This window comes from Schistocerca cancellata, chromosome 4, assembly GCF_023864275.1.
Source record: "Schistocerca cancellata isolate TAMUIC-IGC-003103 chromosome 4, iqSchCanc2.1, whole genome shotgun sequence".
NCBI classification, from domain to species: domain Eukaryota; kingdom Metazoa; phylum Arthropoda; class Insecta; order Orthoptera; family Acrididae; genus Schistocerca; species Schistocerca cancellata.
In genome coordinates, this window is record NC_064629.1 from 563362842 (window position 1) to 563387258 (window position 24417).

A 24417-nucleotide genomic window follows, 5' to 3' on the forward strand; every position below is an offset into this window, starting at 1 on the left:
AATTGTTCCGAAATCATTAGATTGGCCGCAGAGGACCTGTACCCTGGTCAGTCCGTTACCCTCTCTACAAGGACATACCAACTGCAGCGGATGATATGCAACGACGTAGTACTGCAGCCTGCTCGGAAATCTCAGCTGACATGCTAGCACGTGTGCAGCAGTCGTTCCATACGAAACTGGAAGCGTGTATTGCCACTGCCGGTTGTCATTTTGAACACAACCTGCGATGGCCAGTTGTGTCATTACTGATCAAAATTCACGTAACAAACTTATGCGGTAGTGTTATTCTGTAGCGTGTGGTACCACAGGTGTTACGCAAGTATTGGTCTGGGAACTTTTCAAAATATGTTATCTCGTAAACGACTCGCACTGGAACCCTGGAACAAGCACCACTGGCATTCTAATTTACTCTAATTTTAGTTTATTAATGTCACTAGGCATTTTTCTATCCAAAGAGTGTATGTTTGCACAAAGAAATACAGTTTGTAAGTATTTTTACAATATGTTGTTTTGCTAACAATAAGTGTCTCTGATTAGCAGTCCATTCTGTGAAAACCGCACATCAATAGCACTTCCCATTTCCGCAACGTTTGCGATGCCACTTTTAGGTGATTAACCCAGTATACACTGAGCTGACAGAAGTTATGGGATACTTCCTAATACAGTGTAGGAACGTCTTTTGCCCGGCTAGTACAGCAGCTCTCCGTGGCAAGGACTCAACAAGTCGTCGGAAGTCCGCTGCAGAAATATTAAGCCATGTTGCCTCTACAGAAGTCCGGATTTTGTGCACATTTATGTCCCATAAATGTTCGTTGAGATTCATGTCGGGAGATCTGGTTGGCCAAATTATTCCCTCGAGTTATCCAGAATGTTCTTCAGGCCAATAGCGAACAATTGTGGGCCGGCTATTGGTGCATAGTCATCCATAAAAATTCCACCGTTGTTTGGGATCATGACATCCATGAATGGCTGCAAATCGTCTCCAAGTCGAATCAGCTGGACCAAAGGACGCAGTCCATCCCATGCAAGCACAGCCCACACCATTATTGAGCCACCACGAGCTTGCAAAGTGCCTTGTTGCCCAGGGTACGATTTTTCAGTCGTCTAGGTTCTAGCCGAGCAGGAGAGACGCTGCAGGCGGTGTCGTGCTGTTAGTGAAGGGACTCGCGTCAGTAATCTGCTGCCACAGCCCATTAACGACAGTTTCGCTGCACTGTCGTAACGGATACGTTCGTCGTACGTCCCACATTGATTTCAGCGGTTATATCACGCACTGTTTCTTGTCTGGTAGCACTGACAGCTCTGCCGCTGCTCTCGGTCGTTAATTGAAGGTCGTCGGCCACTGCGTTGACTGATGGGAGGTAACGCCTGCAATCTGCTATTCTCAGCACATGCTTGACTCTACGGATCTCGGAATAGTGAATTCCCTAACTGCCGGCCGAAGTGGCCGTGCGGTTAAAGGCGCTGCAGTCTGGAACCGCAAGACCGCTACGGTCGCAGGTTCGAATCCTGCCTCGGGCATGGATGTTTGTGATGTCCTTAGGTTAGTTAGGTTTAACTAGTTCTAAGTTCTAGGGGACTAATGACCTCAGCAGTTGAGTCCCATAGTGCTCAGAGCCATTTGAACCAATTCCCTAACTATTTCCGAAATGGAGTGGCCCAAACGTCTAGCTCCAACTACCATTCCGTCTTGCGGCTATAATCAAGTCGGAAATCTTTTCACATCACCTGAGTGAAAATGATAGCTCCGCCAATGCACTACCCTCTTATACCTTGTGTACACGATGCCACCGCCCTCTGTATGTATGCTTATCGCTGTCTCATGACATTTTTCACTTCATTGTAGTATGGTGTAAGGGCACTTGATTACTGGCAGATCACAGACGCCCACCTCATGAGGCGTTTCATTGCCCACGTCGAGCTGGTACTTACCTTTTCACACGCAACTGTCTCAGCTGTTTCTAAATCGACTCCTATATTCCACAAGTCTTCTTACGGTGTATGGCAGAGGGTACCTCTGGTACCACTATCACTTTCCCAGTCTCTGTTCCACTGGGAATTTTAATTTTGCCTTTTATTTTCCACATAGTACATTTGTTGACTTTTCATTTTCTCTTCAGGGTATGTTGCCAATTTTCCCCCTTATCCTAGCGGAGTCTGCATATAGAACTTTAAGTTTACCACTTCAGCAAATTTATGGTCATTGAATATAATTACTTCATTAGTTTTAAACTCTGCATACGACTTTTCTGCTCATAGATAACACAATGTCAAGCAAAACATATTTAGATAGATGTAACCATCCTTTTTAAGCAGATACAAATGAGAAAGAAGGTTAGGAAATTATTTTTTCGCATAGTCTCTAAGGTGGTAAATGTCTTTGGAGCCATTGTTTTCTGTAACTACTCCAGCGCGTGGCCTCATTAGATAGGTATTTACAGTAATTGCTTATATCTTTCATTTCGCACTCATACCCAGAGTTTTCAGTTTTCCGTGGAGATGTGTTTAAAGGAATTTGTAAGCCTTGTACGCACATCTGCGATTGATTATTATTTTTCCAATACCAGTTTATATTCTTCCTTCGTGACAGTTATTTCGCCAAATACTGCAGTTTACATGTGTTTTATATTTCGGCCGCTTCGGTTTCCAGTTTTCTTTTGTTTACGCATTACAAGTTAACTTCACTGAAAGGAGTAACTTACGTAACTGAGAACAGGTTACAGCTACTCGATATATTTTTTTCTTAAGACCTTTGGAAAAATATTACTAGTGAGAACCAATCCTAAGTCAGCAACATATATGTTTGACAGTATTATGGAGTACAGAACCCTGAATTAAGAAAAATATGTTTCTCCTCTTTAGTGTAACATTTATGTAGAATATGTTTACTGTTTTTTTAACAGTTTCCGTATAGTTTGCAGGTAAATAATTAAAACTATAGGCAGAAATAACATAGTTCTCAATCTTTTCTCAATCTTGATTGTCTGGAAGGTTTAATCGCACACCAATCAACTTCCATGTGTTCTGGTTGCTTCCAGTAAACAAACTGCAGAACACTGTCAAACAAAACACAGCAGCTCTAAGCTATCTGATAGTTCACTTAACATAGAAATGGTTGGCACCAAGTACTGTAGGTACTGGATGTTGGCATTTAATACACGTGGACAGTCTTCCACAGGGTCAAACACACCATTCATCATAGCTTCCAAGTCTGGTAATAGCATATTCCTTAGACAACGAAGATACAAAAGTTTCTCGTAGTTGCGAATCAGGGGCACTTTATAAGATTGATAAGATGGTTACTAGTATCACTGTTCACTCCAGGGTTTGTGATTTGACATATAAATTTACTATATAGCTTCATTATACAACTGGAGCTCAGACATTAAATTGTCTATTCCAACTGTCTTATCGTTGTTCACAACCACATTGCTGTCTTCTTGGTAATCTTCTTCCACACAGGAGTTACGGTTTCATGTTAGGTAATCTCACATATCTATTTTATTACAAACCCCAGCAGAATGTTGCATTATATCCAGATCTACAAGGAAATAATCTGTAATATCCCAGGCAGCTCATCCTAGAGAATTTACCACATAGATTATTGTTAAATGCATCACAAATTTCCTTGTTCAACACCACAGACATTCCATTTTCTAGTTGTTCTTGGTACACAGCTTTCATACCCCCCACCCCCCTCCCCTGCCCCGCTGGCAGCAGTTTGATACCTATGCAGCAAACGTCCCTGTGTTATGAGGAATAAGACACATGCAAGACTGACACAAGTCAACAAATCTTGACTTATCTGAGGAATCGCTAACGAAGCTTATGTACACTCCCCCTTGACACCACTCACATGTCACACACTTCCCACCCTCTTCCCTCCTCCATGATATATGCTTGTGATGTCAGTGGGAACTGTGCTAAGGAGTGTACCTGTGTTTACTTAGGAAGGTTCCAGAGAAGGTGAGACTTATTGATGCATTAAAACTTGCATGTGTCCTGTTTCTTGTTCAGAGAGATGTAGGCTGCACATGTATTAGGTTGCGGCCAGAGGTGGGGCCGCGGTGTACTACTGCCGGTCTGCAGCCAGACTGACACAATACTTTCAGTGGCTTCTGTTCAGTAGTCGCCACTGTCTCACTTATTTTTCTCGAAAGAGAATCTTATTACTATCTAACGCTTCCACATTGTACAGGTGCTGACAGATTGAGTACAGGAGTCCTTTATATTCTATAAAAGAAAAGGGAATTTTTTTTTAAATGCTTGAGCTATGGATGGCAATGGATCTTCACAAAGCCGTGCTCGGGCCCTGGGTTGGCGACACATCAGATTTTTCCAGTATGAGCCGCTATCCCACGGCTTGTTCACGTGCTCGACGAACAAACAACCTTTCTGCTGATGGGGTGACGCTTAGGGGAGCGTCGCTTGCCTAGGCAGAGCTCCTACAGCAGCCAATCAGAAAGGTCCAGGAGATCACGTGTGAGCGCCCACCGCGCCGAGCTGCGCGGACGAGGCGTGTGGATCGCTCTCTTTTACTGACAGGCCCCCGACGAGATCAGACGCATTGGCCGGTTGCCGCCGTGCACTTTTCGAGCCCCGGCTCATCTGTTTGCGCCTTAGGGCCGCTAAACACACATAATGTACCCCGGCTAGGTCAATCAGTAAATGTTTTCTCAATAAACAGGAGGCAGTTTGCCGACCGGAGTTGAAAAATTAACACTTGTTCTTTTTTAGATCCCACTTCCACCTCAGCCACATCCTGACATGCACAACTGGTGTCAGTGAAGTGGGATCTGACCCACCGTGCGGTCTAACAAGTATTGAAATTACGGCTAAATGCCGGGACATTTTCTTTGACCTGGGGGCCACGCAGTAAATTAACTTCTTGTGGTGCTGGAAGCACCGATGCAACACTGCATTATTACATGCAGCTGTCCCTGTTGCCGTCACGTCGGCCCTGGTGGCCCGTTTTATTTCAGCATTAGCGCACGCGATACAGTGACATCGCCGCGCGTTGACCATCACGCCGCCAGCCGAGCCGCAGTCAGCCGGATGCCACTGTATCAGATGCTGCCGGGGCAGCACTTCTCACCGCCGCTGTAGCGTCGCTGCGCAGCCTGCAGTCAACGCCCGGCTGCCGCTTCGTCTGCCTACGCCGCCTTCACCGCCGCCGCCAACGTCGCCGCCTCCAGCATAATGAAGTAGTGTAAGTCGCGAGCAATTGCAGTAGCCTGGCTTCGCTATCTTTGTAGCAATTCCTTGAGTTGTTTGTGAAGTCATTTTGTAAACATGCCTGACACCCGTTCAAATAAGCAAGCAGTTGCTGCTGCCGAAATTCCTGGCGCAGACCCTGTCACTATGTTAGAAGAAGAGATAAGACAGTTAACTGTGGAAAAGATGAAATTGCAAGAGCAGTGCAATGCGCTTGCGGCGGAAAGCAACAAAAAAGTTACAATTGAACAAGCAGCTGCAAGCGCTAGTCTCGCCTCTGCAGTTAGCCCAGTTCCGCCAATGCCCACTCTTGTTGGCAGTTTCCCTGCCGTAAATTTCATCCCGACTTTCGTGGGTAAAACTAACGAAAATGTAACGACATTTTTGCAGTGTGTCAAAGATGTAGGTAGGACTTGTGGCTGGCCTGATAGTTTCCTTTTAAGTGTGCTGAAGCTGAAACTAGCAGGAGACCCTCGAACATATGTTGAGTCAGTCGACGCTCTGCGAGATGCTATCACTTTTGAAGCCTTGGCTAAAGGGTTAGCAGCTCCCCTCACTGTATTAAGGGATAGTTAATTACTATTAGCTTTCCTTTATGAATCAAATAGCATCTAAGCCATGCCGGTCATTCTGCTACCTTGCATAACAAGGAGCGGCTCCGCGATAAAAACTAATACAACTGTTAGTGGGAATGTTTCGCTGCCACCGCAGCAATGGAAGACTATCTGACACAGTCACTGACGTGTCAGATTGATAGGTTGGACTCAGTAAATTATGTAAACTACTCAGGAATGGGCCCAAGCGCTACATTGTAATAGGCCAAGGTTAAAGGAACGCCTGCTGAGTTGGCCTGAATCACAACTGGCTAGTTCAGCGAGAGGCAGATTCGCACTCACAATGGACAACGAGTAATATGGACAACTATTTCGTTGGCTCGGATTTTTCACGCTACTGTCAACACACGACATGCTGGTATCCGTCCTGCCGAATCGGTGGATACCTGCAGACGCCTGTGATGCAGTTAATTTGTGAAACCCTCCCCTTTTATTACTTACTATACTACCGAGCCCTCGGATCTATCCTGTCTTCTTCTTTTGTTGATGAGTATGCAGTGGTACTGTAAATTACTCCAACAATACCGGTCCTATACGTCTTTCCAGCCATTTTTCTCATCGAGGTATCGCTTCTCCCTTGTTGCAGTGTCTATGTTTGAGCTATTCTCCGACGATCTATTGTGAAGTGAGAATCGTGTCTCTGCTATCTAGCTAAGCGAAGAATCAGCGTCCTACAACAGTAGGCGAAAACCTGCGTTGGAAATTTTTAAAGACGTAACCATGTGCATTACTTGGTTGTTCCTAAGAAGAGCTTAGTCCCTCCCTTAAAGTACATAAATACAATCATCGTGTTCGCATTTTCAATTTTCCTTGGTGCTCGTGACTTTTCGTGACACTAAACACAAGTGCGACGCGTCATTTGCGTCGTAGCAACGACACGATACGTATTTGGAAGAGCCACCACACTGTTCTTAGTGCCAACATAAATTATCTCTCAGCGTAACTCGCTAAACTAAGTACGCCAATACTCGGTCGTGTAAGAAGGAAGTTTTATTCCCCGCGCGTACTACTGTGAAGCAGTGCAGCGCGCAACACACGTGTGCGTGCGGGCACGAGCTGCCTGATCAGCAGACACGTGTATCACATAACGTCGTAGCAACGACGGGCGGTGTGTGCAAAGGGCAGGGACGTAATCAACGCGAGCTTGTGACTCGCGCTTACTGAGAATTCCTCGTTCATGGGGAACAATTGCAAGCCCCAATCCCTAGCACGAAGGAGGTTCAGCGGGTTACCCCGACCTTTCGGCCTAGGAAGACACGCTGATTCCTTCAGTGTAGCGCGCGTGCGACCCAGAACATCTAAGGGCATCACAGACCTGTTATTGCTCAATCTCGTGCGGCTAGAAGCCGCCTGTCCCTCTAAGAAGAAAAGTACAGCACGAAGGATGTCACGCGACTGGTTGGCAGGCTAAGAACGGCCATGCACCACCACCCACCGAATCAAGAAAGAGCTATCAATCTGTCAATCCTTCCGGCGTCCGGGCCTGGTGAGGTTTCCCGCAGCCACACGCGTACGTATTGTAACAGGTAAACTTTACTGTTCAGCTACGCTTCACCTCTCAGAATCTTTATCCACAGAATGGGCGGTAAGTCACTCTGAGCTTTAAAATGCTATACATTATTACAATGTTGATCCGCCTTTTCTTGTATTACAGTCATTACATACTGCATATTTCGCTGCCTTCTTAGAACCCGAGTGTTATGCCAGTTGTTGGCACATTTCTTCTCCAACAGTCACGTCAGCGAATCTCGAGTTTTCATAGGGGTAAAGAGCCGAAGTATCTGTCTTGTTAAGTTGCTGTTCCCAATTTGCCTGAAGCAATCGGGGTGTGGTAACCACTTCAGTCATGCTGTTAATTGCTTAATGCCTTGATATCATAACGAGTGTGGTCCTTGGTTGTTGCCAATGCTTCTCACGTAACCATCTCTGCGCAAATGCTTGCTGTTTCATCCTTTCCTGCTATACTCTGCCTTACTTTTACATGATGCCGGGAAACATTTTGTTATCCTCGTAAATATGCACTGGTTTGCTTAATCCACGAATCTCGACCACTCAATAACAGCAGTAGCAAGTCCTTCTTCAAGTTAGTTACTATTCAGCCCATCTGGCAATCGCAACCTTGTACACCAGAATCTCTTTCACGGCCGCTAACATCGGTTTTTCCTCTCATTACCTCTGGTGCTTCGATGATGCTGGAGTCCCATCTCGCTTTGGCAACCCATAGCGAAGAATTGCCACATATTGCCAGACATAGTGTATGAACTACATATTATCGCTTCATGAACATCCGCACAACGTTCCTTACACATTCACAGACACCTCATCCACATGATACGTATACACAGTCATACTCACCCCACCCTGAAAGGGAGAGTATAAACTCTACTACAGGAGATGTGTTAAAAGGGTTCAGCTGCACTTGTTTTGTTTGCATTTCTGGCGGTTAAACCCTCTATCTGGTTATCGCTTTTGCATCTATTCACTTTATTTGTAAAGATTCTTCGTTAAATACTTCTCACCGGGAAAACCTGTTACAGTTCGCGCAGAAAACGCTTTTCAACATAGTGCGCAATGTGTTGTCTTGGGTAGCTGCAGCGATCTGAACAGTCACCCCGGAAATAAAAACTCCGTAGATAAAGAGCCTACGGAATTTTCTGAAAATTGTTATCACTTACAAAATGTAATTACCGCCATTCTCTACCTGTGTGTAACCTTCTCTGTAAAGGAAACAAGCAGTCATGTACTTTATCGCATGGTTAAGTGCTTCCATCAACACGCTTAACCGTTTATCTGCATCTAGCGGCTAAGAAACCTTCCACCTCAACAGATTGACACTCATTGATATCGCACCAATATTCTGGGTGAAGACCCATAAATATCTATATATAAAACAAAAACACACACAGATAATACGTAGGCGCTGCTGAGCCCCTTTCAGTCACACTTCTTACATAGCCGCGGGCTTATTCCGCTGACTAATTCACTCAGTCAGATTGTGAAATTGCCGTGTCAGTCTTCTACACGTGATCGCTGACTATAGGTACTTGTCAGCAATGCTGACAACCCTCTTTTGGCTACTTGCTATTGTATAAAGACCCGTGACCGCTCACTTACTGGCCAGTTCAGTATTAACAGTGAAGTTGCATCCGCCTCATCGGAACATACTACTCTCCGACTCCGTTGCACGGTAAATATTAACCAAACACTATTACGCACTGCTGTGATATATTTTGTCATCATTACTACATACAGTCGCATAGAGATATTCTCACGCCTTCTATCTCTTCTGTATGCAGGACACTACTACACTGTCCTTTCATCGGCCACTTCGGCGGTGTCACTCATAATCTATTGGAGTTGTTGAATAACTACCAGGAGAATATCGACCAGACATTACACCATGAGATGCTGTGCCTTATTGATTCTTTTTACTGGAGCTGTCAGTCTCCCACCCTTTAGTAATCATCGTCAGGCATCATGTTTGAACAAATTCAAATGACTCTGAGCACTATGCGACTTAACTTCTGAGGTCATCAGTCGCCTAGAACTTAGAACTAATTAAACCTAACTAACCTAAGGACATCACACACATCCATGCCCGAGGCAGGATTCGAACCTGCGACCGTAGCGGTCACGCGGTTCCAGACTGAAGCGCCTTTAACCGCACGGCCACACCGGCCGGCTAATGTTTGAACGTTTGAACAACTTGCTACATATCCCCCATCAAGCGGTAATACGTGCCGATATACAACTAACCTCCATTAAGGAAGAAGAGCTGGCTTTACAACAACTTATCAATCGCCTATTGGCCTGTGAACCTTTACTTGAACAATCAGGGCAGACTTCCACCTTACGCAATCTGTGGGATGTAAAACAAGCACTGCTGAACACTCAAGAACAACTACGAAGCATCTTCGACACTGTGCCCCTAACTCGGTTTAAGAGAGCCTGGTTCAATGCCGGAGGTGCGATACTCAAAACTATCTTAGGTACCCCCGACCATGCTGACGCTAACCGCTGGGACCAAACCCTTCGCCAAGTAACTTTTACTACTAACCAAAATCGGGACGTACTGGTCCACCAGCAATTACGCCTCACCCATATTGAAGACAATTTATTAGCTGCTACTAGGCAAATTCGTGTCGTGGCAACTGACCTTGTACACCGGTACGAAACATCCAGGAATGTTATCCAACGGGACCTTGAGTTTTTACATCATACCATAACTAATGTGACCTACACTTCGGAGATAACGAGAGCGCTACAGATCTAACTATACAACACCCATGCCATTCAGTTACATATTAACACCTTCCATACTATTACTCTGCTAGGACTACAGCATAAGCTTAGCCCTACGTTAATGCCTGCAGAAATGTTCCTGCAAACTCTGGCTAATGTTTCGTTTCATCTGGCATCGCCAATGCAAATGCCTTACCCCGTATGGGAATTTTTGCTACCCCATTATTATGCGGCAGCTACAGTACATCTTGTGCGAACTTCTCAAGGACTGTGCGCACAGATTTCTCTACCCATCCCATGCGCCAACTGCGAGTTTGAATGCTACCGATTACACACCATTCCGGTTACTTGGGTTGCCCTACGAAAGCAAGTGACTTGGCAAACTAATGATATCTTAGCTATTAGCAAAAATCGCCAAAGACATTCTGTCATGCAGCTGACTGACCTCCATCAGTGCCTTCACACTAATTACAGTATGTGTTCAAACTTATCCATTCATACTGGAACTAAGGAATGTGAGGTGGCCTTGTTTTTAGAGGAAACAACCCCCCCTTCCCCCCCCCCCCCCTGTCCTCGTATGTTTTCGACCTTGCGTGAGCCTTGGTTTTAAACCAGTAGGGAATAGTTTATTATATTTTGTGCCTCAAACATCTACAATTGCTTTAATATGCTATGACCATGTTTTAGTGTCTCGGACGTATCGTTTCGCACTAGAAAACAGTGGATTACTGTTCAACATGTCCACCTGTGATTTAATAACACCTACTGTCAAACTGTCAGCACACCTAACACAAGTGAAAAATTTAAGCCTCGGACTCCTTTTACTGTATTTACCTGAGGTACCCGTGGTACTACCATCACCCGATAGTGTACCCAGGCTACCCAACGAGTCCGATGCCCGATTACTTCAGTCAATTGACGAATTAATAGCTCACGAAAAGGGCCAAATCGCCCTGGATCGAGCTGCTGCTCACATAGCTACCTGGCGGACACAGAAACAATTGTATACGGTTACTCTGCCTAGTGCCCTGACTGTTCCAACCCTGATTGTCGCAGGAGCCATTCTCTGGTGCCTGTACAAGAAAGGATATTGTAAACACATTAAGTCAACACAACCAACAGTCCCCGAGGCATAGACCGAGGGAGAATTTCGACAAGAGTAATGTCAGGCATGGTCTACCATAGTGAAACTAAAATAAAGTTTGTATTGTCTAATGGTCATTTACTATTATTGTTATCATGTATCAATGTATCTAATCACGTAAACTATTGGGAAAGATAGCTACTGTTCTAGCATTGTTATCAGGGAGTAGTGTAATTACCTTTTGGGGTCTAATATTTTGGGTAAAGATACTAGAGATGACCACTGAATGTAGGAAACCTTAGTTTATTTGCTACTGAAGCCGACCACTGCAAACTTTACTGATACAATCGCTGGGGGAGTGTTTCAGTACCTGCCTACACAATAAGCAGCTGCCACCATGTTCCTCGTTCCCGCCGTCCCCACCTGAGGGAACGACAGTGTATCCAACGCTGCGCGGCGCCCTGTGCTGCCTCGCTCTCCGTCAGTGGCACATGGGCCACCCCCTCACAGCGCCGCATCTGACCCAAAGATTCTCACTCTGTTTATTCTTCAATGAGTGTCTATTTTATATGTGGAAGATATACCATCAACAGTTAGAACTTTAACTCTATTGTGTTTAACCAACTGCAATCAGTGTCCCTACACAGAAGCAAATGCCTTTTATGTTACATTATGAACATGTTTTAACTTTCTATTGTCTGTATATGTAGCAACTTTTTAGGTTGTTAGCGTTTCAATAAGTCTTTAATTATTATTTTGAAGCTATTGACCATAGAAACTACCTCTCAGTTTGAGAATTTCAATGTTTTATCTAATTATTTACTATCTTCATATTCTGTTTATGTTAACTATTTTTGTCAACTGAATACTTCTATTTTGTGGAATTAACTAATTTGTTACAATTACTACCTTCATATTTTAGTTTATATTCTGAAACTGATTTCACTATGTAGCAACGAGTTTAACGTTTGCCAAACAACACAAACAATTTCACATTTCCAGAGGCGCCTGTAACCTTCAGAAGATCAGTGCTGATTCAGTTCGGCCAGCATCTACACTTCTGCTACACCGAGTATAGCGTTGCAAGTATATATGATTAACAGAATCTGTAATACTTCATTCCAATGTTATGAAACTTTTGACATACTTTTAACTTTCTGTGCTAAGATTTGCATTCTGATACAGTAATCATGATGGGAAATTATCGTATTGAATTATGCGTGATAAGATCAATGTCTCTAAATGTTTATGATTTTGATCACCAAACTCACGACAATCTTCCTGTATAATATCGTTTTTCTTTTTTTTTTTTTTTTAAAAAAGGGACTTTCTTTTTATGTTGTTGTAAAACCACTTCAGTAGTCCGCAGCTCGTGGTCGTGCGGTAGCGTTCTCGCTTCCCGCGCCCGGGTTCCCGGGTTCGATTCCCGGCGGGGTCAGGGATTTTCTCTGCGTCGTGATGACTGGGTGTTGTGTGATGTCCTTAGGTTAGTTAGGTTTAAGTAGTTCTAAGTTCTAGGGGACTGATGACCATAGATGTTAAGTCCCATAGTGCTCAGAACCATTTGAACACACTCCAGTGTACATAGATGTTTTTGTAAAACTTAGATTCACCCCACCCCCATTTTTGCAAATATTAGCACACCCGACCAAGGGAGCAAATTGTTTACTTTTATCAACAAGCAACAACTAATTTTCACCATAAAACCTCACTTCCGCGGAAGGGGAAGGAGATGTACAGGTGGTGACAGATTGAGTATGGGAGTCCTTTATTTTCAATAAAAGAAAAGGGAATTTTTTTTTTAAATGCGTGAGCTATGGATGGCAATGGATCTTCACAAAGCCGTGCGCGGGCCCTGGGTTGGTGACACATCAGATTTTTCCAGTATGTGCCGCTATCCCACGGCTTGTTCACGTGTTCGACGAACAAACAACCTTTCTTTAGGGAAGCGTCGCTTGCGTAGGCAGAGCTCCTACAGCAGCCAATCAGAAAGGTCCAGGAGATCAGACCAGACGCATTGGCCAGTTGCCTCCGTGCACTTTGCGAGCCCCGGCTCAATCTGTTTGCGCCTTAGGGCCGCTAAACTCGCATAATGTAACCCGGCTAGGTCAATCACTAAATGTTTTCTCAATAAACGGGAGGCAGTTTGCCGACCGGAGTTGAAAAATTAACACTTGTTCTTTTTTAGACCCCACTTCCACATCAGCCACATCCTGACATGCACAACATTAGTGTGTGTATAGTTAGTGGCCGTTCGTATACTTGACTGTTCTGTTAAATGTTATGAAAACTGTTTATGTTCTCTTTTCCCTAGTTCCTGGGTACTGATTTTCCATCCTCCTTAGCAAATCCATATGCACTTAACCTCACTTTGTCATAAAACATACACAATTTAAACATTAGTATAATACTAGTAGTAGCTTTATTAATCCTTGAATCTCTTTTTACAGGGATATAGGACATGTCAATGTATTAACAAGTTTAGACCAATTTAAAATAAACTAATTTGTATACACATTTGTTATGATATTAATGAATTTTAAGTTAATAATTTTCGTTCAAGTCATGAAGCCTGTTGCAGCGACACTGATGGCTTTGCAAGCTAAAAAGGATATGTACATAGGGTACTTACTTCCTACCATCAAATGTTTGTTGCGGGGACACTCAAAAGGAGTAATGACAGTTCCATATTGTATTGCGTATTTCTGGCAAGAGCCTTAATGGAAGGCCTACAGAAAACATTTGGTCCCATTATTCTAGATAAGAACCTAATCATAGCAGCAGGTTTGATACCAGCACTAAAATTTTCCTGGTTGGAAGGACATGAGAAGGAAGAAGCTATTTGTTTCTCAAAGGAGGAATTACTTACAACCTGTAGGATGGAGTATGGTGAAACATTGAAGAAACCTTCGAAGGAGTTGATGAAGCAGCTTTATCTTTCAACACTGTTTCTTCAGCAACACGCCCTGGAGAGTTGGGTGAGGCACCTTCATACCTCTCCAGTGCTTCAACTGAAGTGAAACTTTTCGTGCCGTACAGTTCATTAAAATGATTATTTTGAAAAGTAAATGCTCCTGTGGAGCTTCTCTTTAGTGTATGCAAAGAGATTCTTTCAGCGAAGAGTGCTGCTGAATTATTTAGGTTCAGCTACTTATGCTATTAGGGTTATTTCAAGTTTTGGTGATAAACATATCAGTAAAGTAGCCTACTATCCCCATTTTCATTCATTGATTTCATATGGCATCATATTTTGGGCAATTCGTCATTAAGAGAGAAAGTATTCATTGCACAAAAGCGTGTAATCAGAATAATAGCTGGAGCCTATCCAAGATAACCTTATAGACATTTAAGGAATTCGGTATATTCACAGTACCTTTGCAATACATGTATTCAGTTACTAAATTTGTCATTAGTAACCCATCCCAATTCACAAATAACAGCGAAGTGCATAGTTACAACACTAGAAGAAAGGATGATCTTCACTGTTCTGGATTAAATCTCACTTTGGCACAGAAAGGAGTGAATTATGCTGCCACAAAAATCTTTGATCATTGGCAAATAGTATTAAAAGTGTCACAGTAAGCCAACCAACATTTAAAAGCAAATTAAAAGAATATCTGAATGACAACTCCTTCTATTCAATAAATGAATTCTTAGATATGAAGTAGTAACTGAAAAAAATATTAATTATTTTATGTAAAGATAATTTACGTTAAGTGACACGATCCACATCATTACGAAATGTCGTATTCATGATCTATAGAAAAAGGATTAATGTACGTATGTATAAAAACTTTAAAATGCAAGCTGCTTTTCTTTTGCAAAGTCAATGGTAATCTAAAACTCTAAATGGACACAGAATATGTTCCTAATGTTATTAATTCTTGTATCATCTTCATTTTTTAAACAAAGAAATATGTCTTTCTATTAACTGTTGTGTTCGGTGACTTTTTCATGTATGATGATACTTCTATCTTCCTTTACCAGTGATGGTTGTCACAGTGCCCATTCTTTCTCATTCAGACCATTAATCATCAAGGTACAGGATGAGCGGCTTCACTTTTCCTAAGGGCGCAGTAAAATCGGTAAGTGAATGAAGCCTCCTGAACAATGAGGTTGTGAAGTGCGCGTGAATGGGTTGCAGTTACCACTGTTGATATTTTTAAAAATATCGGGAATCCGATGTATCGGTCTTGAAAAACAATAATTACTGGCCTTCGTTATATCAAGACAGGCGTCGATATGTCGATATGTCAAAGATAAAATATCGACGTACTGACCTATAAAAATAGCTGCCCCTTTTAGAGCTGTATATTTAAGTATTGATTGTTATTAGATAGCCTGTACATCAAGGAGCTAGCAGCCTCCTTATCCCCCTTAGAGAAAGAATTGAAACAAAAACGATGCACGTTCACCCTTGGCGATAACCACTTTGCTAACAGCGGTAACTGAATTTAAGTGGCGCAATAAAAGGTGTACGATAGGTCAGTCGTTATGTTTCGTCAGATATCGGATTTGTACGGAATACTTTATGCCGCCTTCCCTGTTTTTTGATTTCTGCAAACGCCAGCAAACTAGCAGTTCTAGTGTCAAAATGCTGTGGTGAAGTTAAATGTTGCAGTTTCTGTTGGTAGTGCCGAGCGCCGATTACGTCAGCATTTCCCCTCGCATGTCTCCGCCCACAGTAAAGATAAATCTTGCCATTTAGATTCTTACAATTTTGTGAAGAAATAGCACACCAGTTGCGTTAAAAATTGTTTTTTAACTGGCTGCGTCACGCAGCTAAAGCTCAAAAAGTAGTAAGACTCTTTCAAACAGTGAAATTAAAATTATGTTTACTACAATTTCGAAAGAACAGTTTTAAATATTTACCGATAATTGCGAAAAAATTTAATATAAAATAAAAATGTCTGCATTCGACATTGCAATTTCTATATCGATATTTACAATGGGCGGCTGGTATTTTCATAGACCGGTACGTCGAGATTTTATCTTCGACATATCGATGCACCGTCACCTTTCTCGATACATCGAAGGCTGATAACGACACTTTTTAAAGATCAATATATTGGATTCATAACACTCTTTTGGAAAAGTATCAATATCATTTTTTTAAAGTTAGGTCGTGAATCAGCCCAACAGAAGTAACTGTAATTTTTAATTGTAATTATACCGATTATTTTTTCAAAATATAATTTGCAACTGTAACTGAGTACTTATTTTTCCAAGTAACTGTAACTGACTCCTACTCCTTTTCGGAGTACTTTTGTGAACACTGATACCGGAGTACCTAAAAATAACGAACAAAGTTCATGGAGACACGTGCCCATGTGTGATCGAGAGAGGTGGCACACTGGATTCGCATTCGGGAGGACGACGGTTCAAAGCCGCGTCTGGCCGTCTTGACTAAATTGCTTCAGGCAAACGCCGGGATGGTTCCATTGAAAGGGCGCGTCCGACCTTCTTCCCTATCCTTCCCTAACCCGATGGGACCGATGGCGTCGCTGTTTGGTCCCCTCCCCCAAATCAACCAACCAACCAAACATGCCACGTGTGTATAAGCATTGTCCTCTTGCAAAATGAAAACCCGGCCTGTCGCATGAGGTAACACATGACGAGGTAATATGTTCATAGCGTACCATTGTGTCGACGGAGTTACCTTAATCACTACCAGCCGTGACCTGCAGTCATATCCGACACCAGGACTAACACTGCTGTGGCTCTGCAAAACATGGTAATAATGGGGCCTTTCCCCAGGACGCCGCCATGGCCGCCGACGATAGTCATCCGGGAATGCAGAACCGCGATTCATCACTGAGCACAATGCCACACCAATCATCACGAGTCCATGCTTCCCAGTTACGGCACTGTTCCAGAGTCAGCCGTTTCTGTTCTTGTATTAACGGCAGCCTACGCATGAGACAATAATATTCTAGTCCGGTTGCTGCTAGTCTCCGACCAGTGGTGCGGAACGACTCAGAATATTGCCGGTTGGCCATCACTTGTTCTCGAATGGTACGCATAGAGGTGACAAGATTACGATGTACCTTAGTCCCTTGTGGCGCTCAGATCTGGCGATCGGAGCCTTGACGACAAGTATGCCTGCCTCACGTTCCGATTCACTCCTGCATCATCCCATTGCTCAAATGGCTCTGAGCACTATGGGACTTAACATCTGAGGTCATCAGTCCCATAGAACTTAGAACTACTAAACCCAAATAACCTAAGGACGTCACACACATCCATGACCGAGGCAGGATTCGAACCTGCGACAGTAGCAGTCGCGCGGTTCCGGACTGAAGGGCCTAGAACCGCTCGGCCACCGCGGCCGGCCATCCCATTGCCACTTAAAAATATTCCACAAATATAAATATTGCACTATTCGACCAGCCAGCCAAATAGAGAAGTGCAATAAGTCCCCTTTCAAACTTTGTAAGATGCTCATAACGCCGTCTCAAATTACAACGCGACATCTCTATGGCCTTCACAGTGGTCACTCAACATCTAACGTTGTTCGCCCAACTTGCATACCCTACCACGGATGGTAACAACACTAAGCACGAATAACAGTTATACACTTTGGTGGTCGTTCTAATTGTTGCAGACAATTGCTGTTCTAATCATTTACACGCTCGCCGATGATGTGTAAGTGCACGATGTGTACATCCGACCAAATCCTCTTGATGCTTTGCATTATTTTTCTCATGCAGTGGATATTACAATCCGAATTAAGAATTTCGTTGTTCTTCACAGATAATTTCAACCAGACTTCTGTACCTAGTACTGTGTGGGAATTATTACCTTTAATTAGCGATAGTAACTCTGGGACATTAACATGGATACTCCTTACTGTGAGTAACTCGCTTCTGGGAAAACCGTCACCGCCAGTGTCAAGATGACGTGTGTGTTGATGACAAGGCCACTGTCTACTATCGTCTCTTGAAACGCAGTGTAATTTGAATACAGTACATCAGATCACTCGACCATTCAGTGCTGGATAATAAGACCCAGCAGCCAGCCTTACGATCCTGAACCACGTCAACGCTGTGAGTACAGCAGCCAGGTTACACACTTGTGTTACAGCTCACCGCGTGTCCCAATACACAACGATTTCGTCTTGTTTTTGATTTTAATCTATTGATCAGGTTCTGTAGAACAATACGAGCTAAAGCTACTTGATCATGGAACAAAACAGTACATAATTAACAGAAATATTGGTCAAAAAGTTAATACACAGTAGAAATAAAGAATTAACAAAACACAAAACTACTGCCAGGAATTCCTGCAGATAATATAAGTGCGCCACTAAAAAACCTTTCAACTTAGATTTCAAGAATTATGATTTATCACCGAAGTTTTTCAGTGCTGATGGAAGTTCTCTAAAAATGAAACCTGTTGAATAGCGCACACTGTTCTGTACGGCGCTCGAGGAAATGTTATGGAAGTACAAATCGTATTTCTGGCCAGTATTCACAGAATGGATGTTGCAATTCTTGTCGTATGCGTCAGCACCGTCAACAACAAATTCTATAATAGAGTATGTGTACAGGGATGGCAGAGTTAGCATTCTGAGACACCTGAAAACTGGCGGGCTAAAATGATTGGTTCCGAGTGCACAGAGTTGCCACAAAATATGATACCCTAGGAGATGATAGACTGAAAGTACACAAACAAGCCTTCGCATTTCAGTGTCAGAGACATTAGAGATTATTCTTTTAGCGAAGACACCAGCACACAGTTCCTGCAAAAAGTCTTTAACGTGATACTTGCGAAAGTGATTTTCACCTCCTCTCACTTCTAAGAATTTAAAATGGTCGATCCTAGGTACAGTCATGCTGAAAAGTATCCGAACGACTTGAATTGCATTTCGCCTGATTCGCATGCAACCCACATAACGCAGCTCTCTAGCAGGTCCTCTAATCGCTCCTCGGTACAGTCGTTTGACTATTGAAAATGGTTCCAACAAGTCACCACTAGAAAATACTGCTGTGTATCGCAATATCTCAAGATGTAAAGATATACCACGATACTACAAATATCAGGGAACACCTTATCACAGATAAGACTGTCCTTAACGCTTGTAAGCTCACATTTATTACAATGAATGACATACCTGACATGTTACCACTCTCATTATTACGTCATATAGGTAATGCACGTAGTAAGTTCGTCGTATTCATGATTTCCTCTTCAAAGTAACATACCGTACTTATTTTTTAACACAAAATGACATTAAAAATTTAATTATTCCCGAGCAGCTAGTTCACAATATGTATGAACTTCAACTGACACGACGAACCGTCTCGTTCTGCATATGGATTCAAACTCAGGTCATGCAGACTAAGCAAAGATTTCGTGACTGACGGAAACTAACAGTCATTCCTGACTATGCATACAGACAGTGATACACCTCGATTTCAGACAGTATCAGTTGGCAAATATCAACTTTAAATTACATAATGTGAACTTTTTAACGGACACGAATTCCTACCCAGCATCTATTGTCCCTGTGAACGAACTACGAGAGATGTTAAATATTGCTTCTTCACAAGTAACCGACTTGAAATGCCTTGAGGTAAAGCTTTGTGTTGGACAGGGATTCGGACCCAGAACCTAATCAGATTGTTATCGATGCACAATCAACTGTGCATATCGGATTTTCTCGGCAGTAGCTAGATGTTTTAACTGAAATGACGAGACGAAACATTATTTTTTTCCTTCCCAGGACTCTAACCCGACACCTATCGCTGTTATATTCTAGAGAAAACGAACGTTAAATATGGGTTTGTTACACCAGCAGCGGAATGTGAGCATGTTTGAACTAGAAATAATATGACGAAGAGTTCAGTGCTGACTGGAAACCGAACCCCACACATATCGTTGTTGACTACACACAAAGAGACGTCAGCTACCGAATTTTTCTCCACCAGCATCCTTGAACATAGAGTTATCTCCCAAATATTTCTGTGTCTCACTGGGAGTCAAAACGACAGATATCGTCAGTGTTGACAACGAACGAAAATACATTAAAAATCAAAATTATTATCCACCAGCAGCTAGGTGTTCTCATGCTAGAGATTGATAATACATAATGAAAACTTTAGTTTTGGGCCAGGATTCGAGCCCATTCACGCGCAATATGTGGATATGTTGAAGAATCTGCAGTTTAGAACAAACAACAAATTGTAGTCGAGCAGTATTGTCAGGAAGGGATCAAATTCCGGGTTAAGGGCGGTCTGAGTTGCATTCCCAGTTCAGAACCAATTTTACCGACATACAGAAGCTCAAATATAAGCGTCCTGTGACCCTACATAGCGATTGCTTCGTCACTAGAAATAAATAACTGGTATAATAAAGGTTCCTGGTGTTAGAGTTTCTACATGTCGCCACTCCTGACTTTATTGTGGTTCAATCTAACGTTTACTTAGTAGAGAAGGAATATCACGATTAATGTGAATTTCAGGCCACAATGGCATTATACCTTCTTCACTTGGCGTAGCGTCTCTCCCTATCAAAAATCATCAGCAGAAGCGGGAATCGAACCCAGACCATAAGTATATGAACCTATTATCAATCCAACAGACCACCGAATCCTCCGCTAATAGTGCCACACTGGGTCGGAATTCTGACACACAGGCTCCCTGTAGTGGTTTGCAGCATGTTCAGTACATTAAATTTCTTGGTTGACCGAATCGCCATGAACTAGCTGCCGCAGTTACCCAGTGCATACATTCGACTCTATTTTGTAATCACCGAAATGAAATCACGTAACTGCCACCTACACAGAACTGCCAACACTGTAGGATGCAGAAATTTAAATAATTAGTGTTCCTTTCCACTTGAACTACTCTATTGCGCTATTTGTTTGTTGAAAACATCGTGCAGTGTAAAAGAAAAGCTTTAACTGTCTGTCTCTCAGAAGTCTAGATCCAGCCATATGCATTATCTCACAGCACTGTGGAATGCCGAAGTTATGGAGGAATTGTTATTGACCTCCGGAGGTACCACAGCTACGTGTCAGGTAGTAGCGTAATGGTAAGCGTTGCGCACGGTAGGTAATACGTCGCGAGTTCGAAAAAAATCATTTCTACATTTTTTTTAAACGCAGTTCTGCTGTCTGCTGAAGTTATCGATCTAATGGAAGTTTGAACATATTGCCACCATATTGCTACCCAAAATAGTAGCATGTGGATAATGGACTAACTTCGGTGACATTTTGTTCCTTTCAGGTTTAATAGACGACCAGGCAGCAGATGCATCTCGAAACTTTTTTTTATTATGTATGGGGAGAGCGCATCATGCCAAAATACTCCAGAACAGTATTTTCTACATTATCTGTCATGTGGTAGTGGCATTTTATTCTTTGTCAAACCTTGTTTGGCAGCTTTAACTCAGAACAAGTAATCAATAAACTGCATGTGCTTGTCAGACTGTTATAAAGAACATCAGAGAATTCGCATATGTCATTGATGATTAATTTCTCTCTCATGTTTACTATTGTTTTAACGATACTAAAAGAAATCTTACGAAAATTGTGCACTGTATTATAAGAAATGAAGTAAAACTACCGACGATAACCTTATGACGAATGTCTGTTTTAATAAAACCGAGTATCTGTACACAAGCAGTGTCATATTCAAGAGGTATGCAAATGTGGCATTTCATAAATAAAGTTATGTATTCCTAGAAACCCAAGTTCTGCTTGTCAGCAGCGGAAAGAGGAGTTACCTGCAGTGCAGCATTGTAAGTTTTTCACCATTGCACTATGAGCCGAAAGTATTTTCTTGCGATTTCCTTATCGATGTTTGATCTGACTGATTGTAGCTCTTTCACAGAAGGGATTAAAAAGTAACTGTCAGCGAGACTGGAACCACGAAACATAACGACGATTTTTTATAGGTCAGCACGTAACCACAGCGCTAACGAAGAGGTATGTGATTTGGTGTCCTCTTAATGGTGATAATGCCTAGAACTCTTAAACAGCTATGTAAAGGACGAGATTAGTTCGATTTCCACGTTCAACGACTTTCCTGGGCTGAAAATCGTAAATTTGCAGTCTTTTGTTACAACTCAAGCGATAATAAACCAGATTATTCAATGGAATTGACAGGAAACATCAAGTGAACTTTGAAGCTTAATTCCGTGCACACCAGGAAGTAACTCGTCGATCACAGAGTTGCCAAACATACCTTGACGTGTTGCCAAATCTCAGTTACGGTACCAACAGTAAGGAGACGAACCGATGTGAGCCTGCAGTGGACTGGGAAGTGACCATAGCTGGTGTCTCAAAGACGCAGCTGCTACTGCCTGGAATACATAATGCGTCTAATTCGCATTTCTGTAACCAGGTTTAGGGACTGGAGTGTAGTTACTAATAATACTCAGAACTGACTGCAAACGAAACATCATAAATCAGTAACTCTCATACACGTTTTTATATTTCTTTCGTAAGTGTACTCAAGACTAAGAAACTCGTTCATGGACGTTCTCGTGCCTCACCAATAGTCTTGCATAACAAACAAATAAAAATAAAGAAAAGAATGTGTGTGTGTGTGTGATAGATTGAGAGAGAGAGAGAGAGAGAGAGAGAGAGGGGGAGAGAGAGAGAGAGAGAGAGAGAGAGAGAGAGAGAGAGAGAGAGAGACAGATAAAAGTAAAACTGAACGAGAGAGAGAATGAAAAATTGTTGTAAAGAAATTGGATCATGCTATGTAAAGAAATCTTTCATTAAAATGACATGTTCCAATCATTACAAAATGTCGTATTCATTATCTATGGAACAAGTATTACTCTAATCTAATCTAAATATTGCATATTGCTAACTAGCCGTGAAGAGTCATGAATTACCGAAATTTTCTCCAATATCAGAAACCATATCTAAACTTGAAAATAAAGACGACAGATTTTGTAATAAACTGGGATTCCTATCAAGACCCTTTCATCCCTTTTAACAAACCACGAAAGATGTCTGATATAGCTTCATTCAGAAGTAACAAGGTGTGCATTCATTTAAAGATGAAGCGCATGATGTGAAGTTCTGTGATGGAGTTACGAATCCAACACGTAATCGGGTTGATAACTAAGTAAAGCCGAATGGTACTTATCGTTTTTTCTTACCAGCAGCTAGGCGTTTGAATCTAACATAAGGATTCAAATATTTGTGCCTGAGCGACAATCAAACCGCACTCTTAACGTCCTTCTTCATCATCCACAAATATAGCATAAGTATCAATTGCTTACTCACCAACAGTAAGATGTTTGTTTGTTTGTTTTGGGGAAAGAGACCAAACAGCGAGGTCATCGGTCTCATCGGATGAGGGAAGGATGGGGAAGGAAGTCGGCCGTGCCCTTGGAAAGGTACCATCCCGGCATTTGCCTTGATCGATTTAGGGAAATCACGGAAAACCTAAATCAGGATGGGCGGACGCGGGATTGAACCGTCGTCCTCCCGAATGCGAGTCCAGTGTGCTAACCACTGCGCCACCTCGCTCGGTAAACAGTAAGATGTGTGCGTGTTTGCTTAGAAGTAACGACACCCATTGTGATCGTTAGCAACACATGAACAGACATTAAAAATGCACGTTAATTTTCACGAGCAGGCTGGTGTGCACGTCATAGGGCTTGAGATGAAATTATGAATATTTTTGTACTGGATCAGGATTCGGAACCACATACTTACATTTGGAGAATACCTTGAGAAGATTGCAGTTTTGGGAAAAGGAACGAAATGATTGTACTGTTCCAAGAGATTGAGATCCTTGAAGGAGGAGATACGAATTCGAATCACAGTTGAGCACCATATTTTTCAACAACTCTAGTTCAGTCAAGTACAGGTAAAATAAGGGCTCTGTTCCTTTAAATGGCTACCGGTTCACCAAAGAAAATATAATTTTCTAATGTATGTAAGTTCACTGGCGGCAGTATTATTGTTTACCATGACTTTCGCCTTTGTCGTTTCCATCAACAAAGGAGGTGGCTTACAAAACACTCGTTCGACCTATACTTGAGTATTGCTCATCAGTGTGGGATCCGTACCAGATCGGGTTGACGGAGGAGATAGAGAAGATTCAAAGAAGAGCGGCGCGTTTCGTCACAGGGTTATTTGGTAACCGTGATAGCGTTACGGAGATGTTTAACAAACTCAAGTGGCGGACTCTGCAAGAGAGGCGCTCTGCATCGCGGTGTAGCTTGCTCGCCAGGTTTCGAGAGGGTGCGTTTCTGGATGAGGTATCGAATATATTGCTTCCCCCTACTTATACCTCC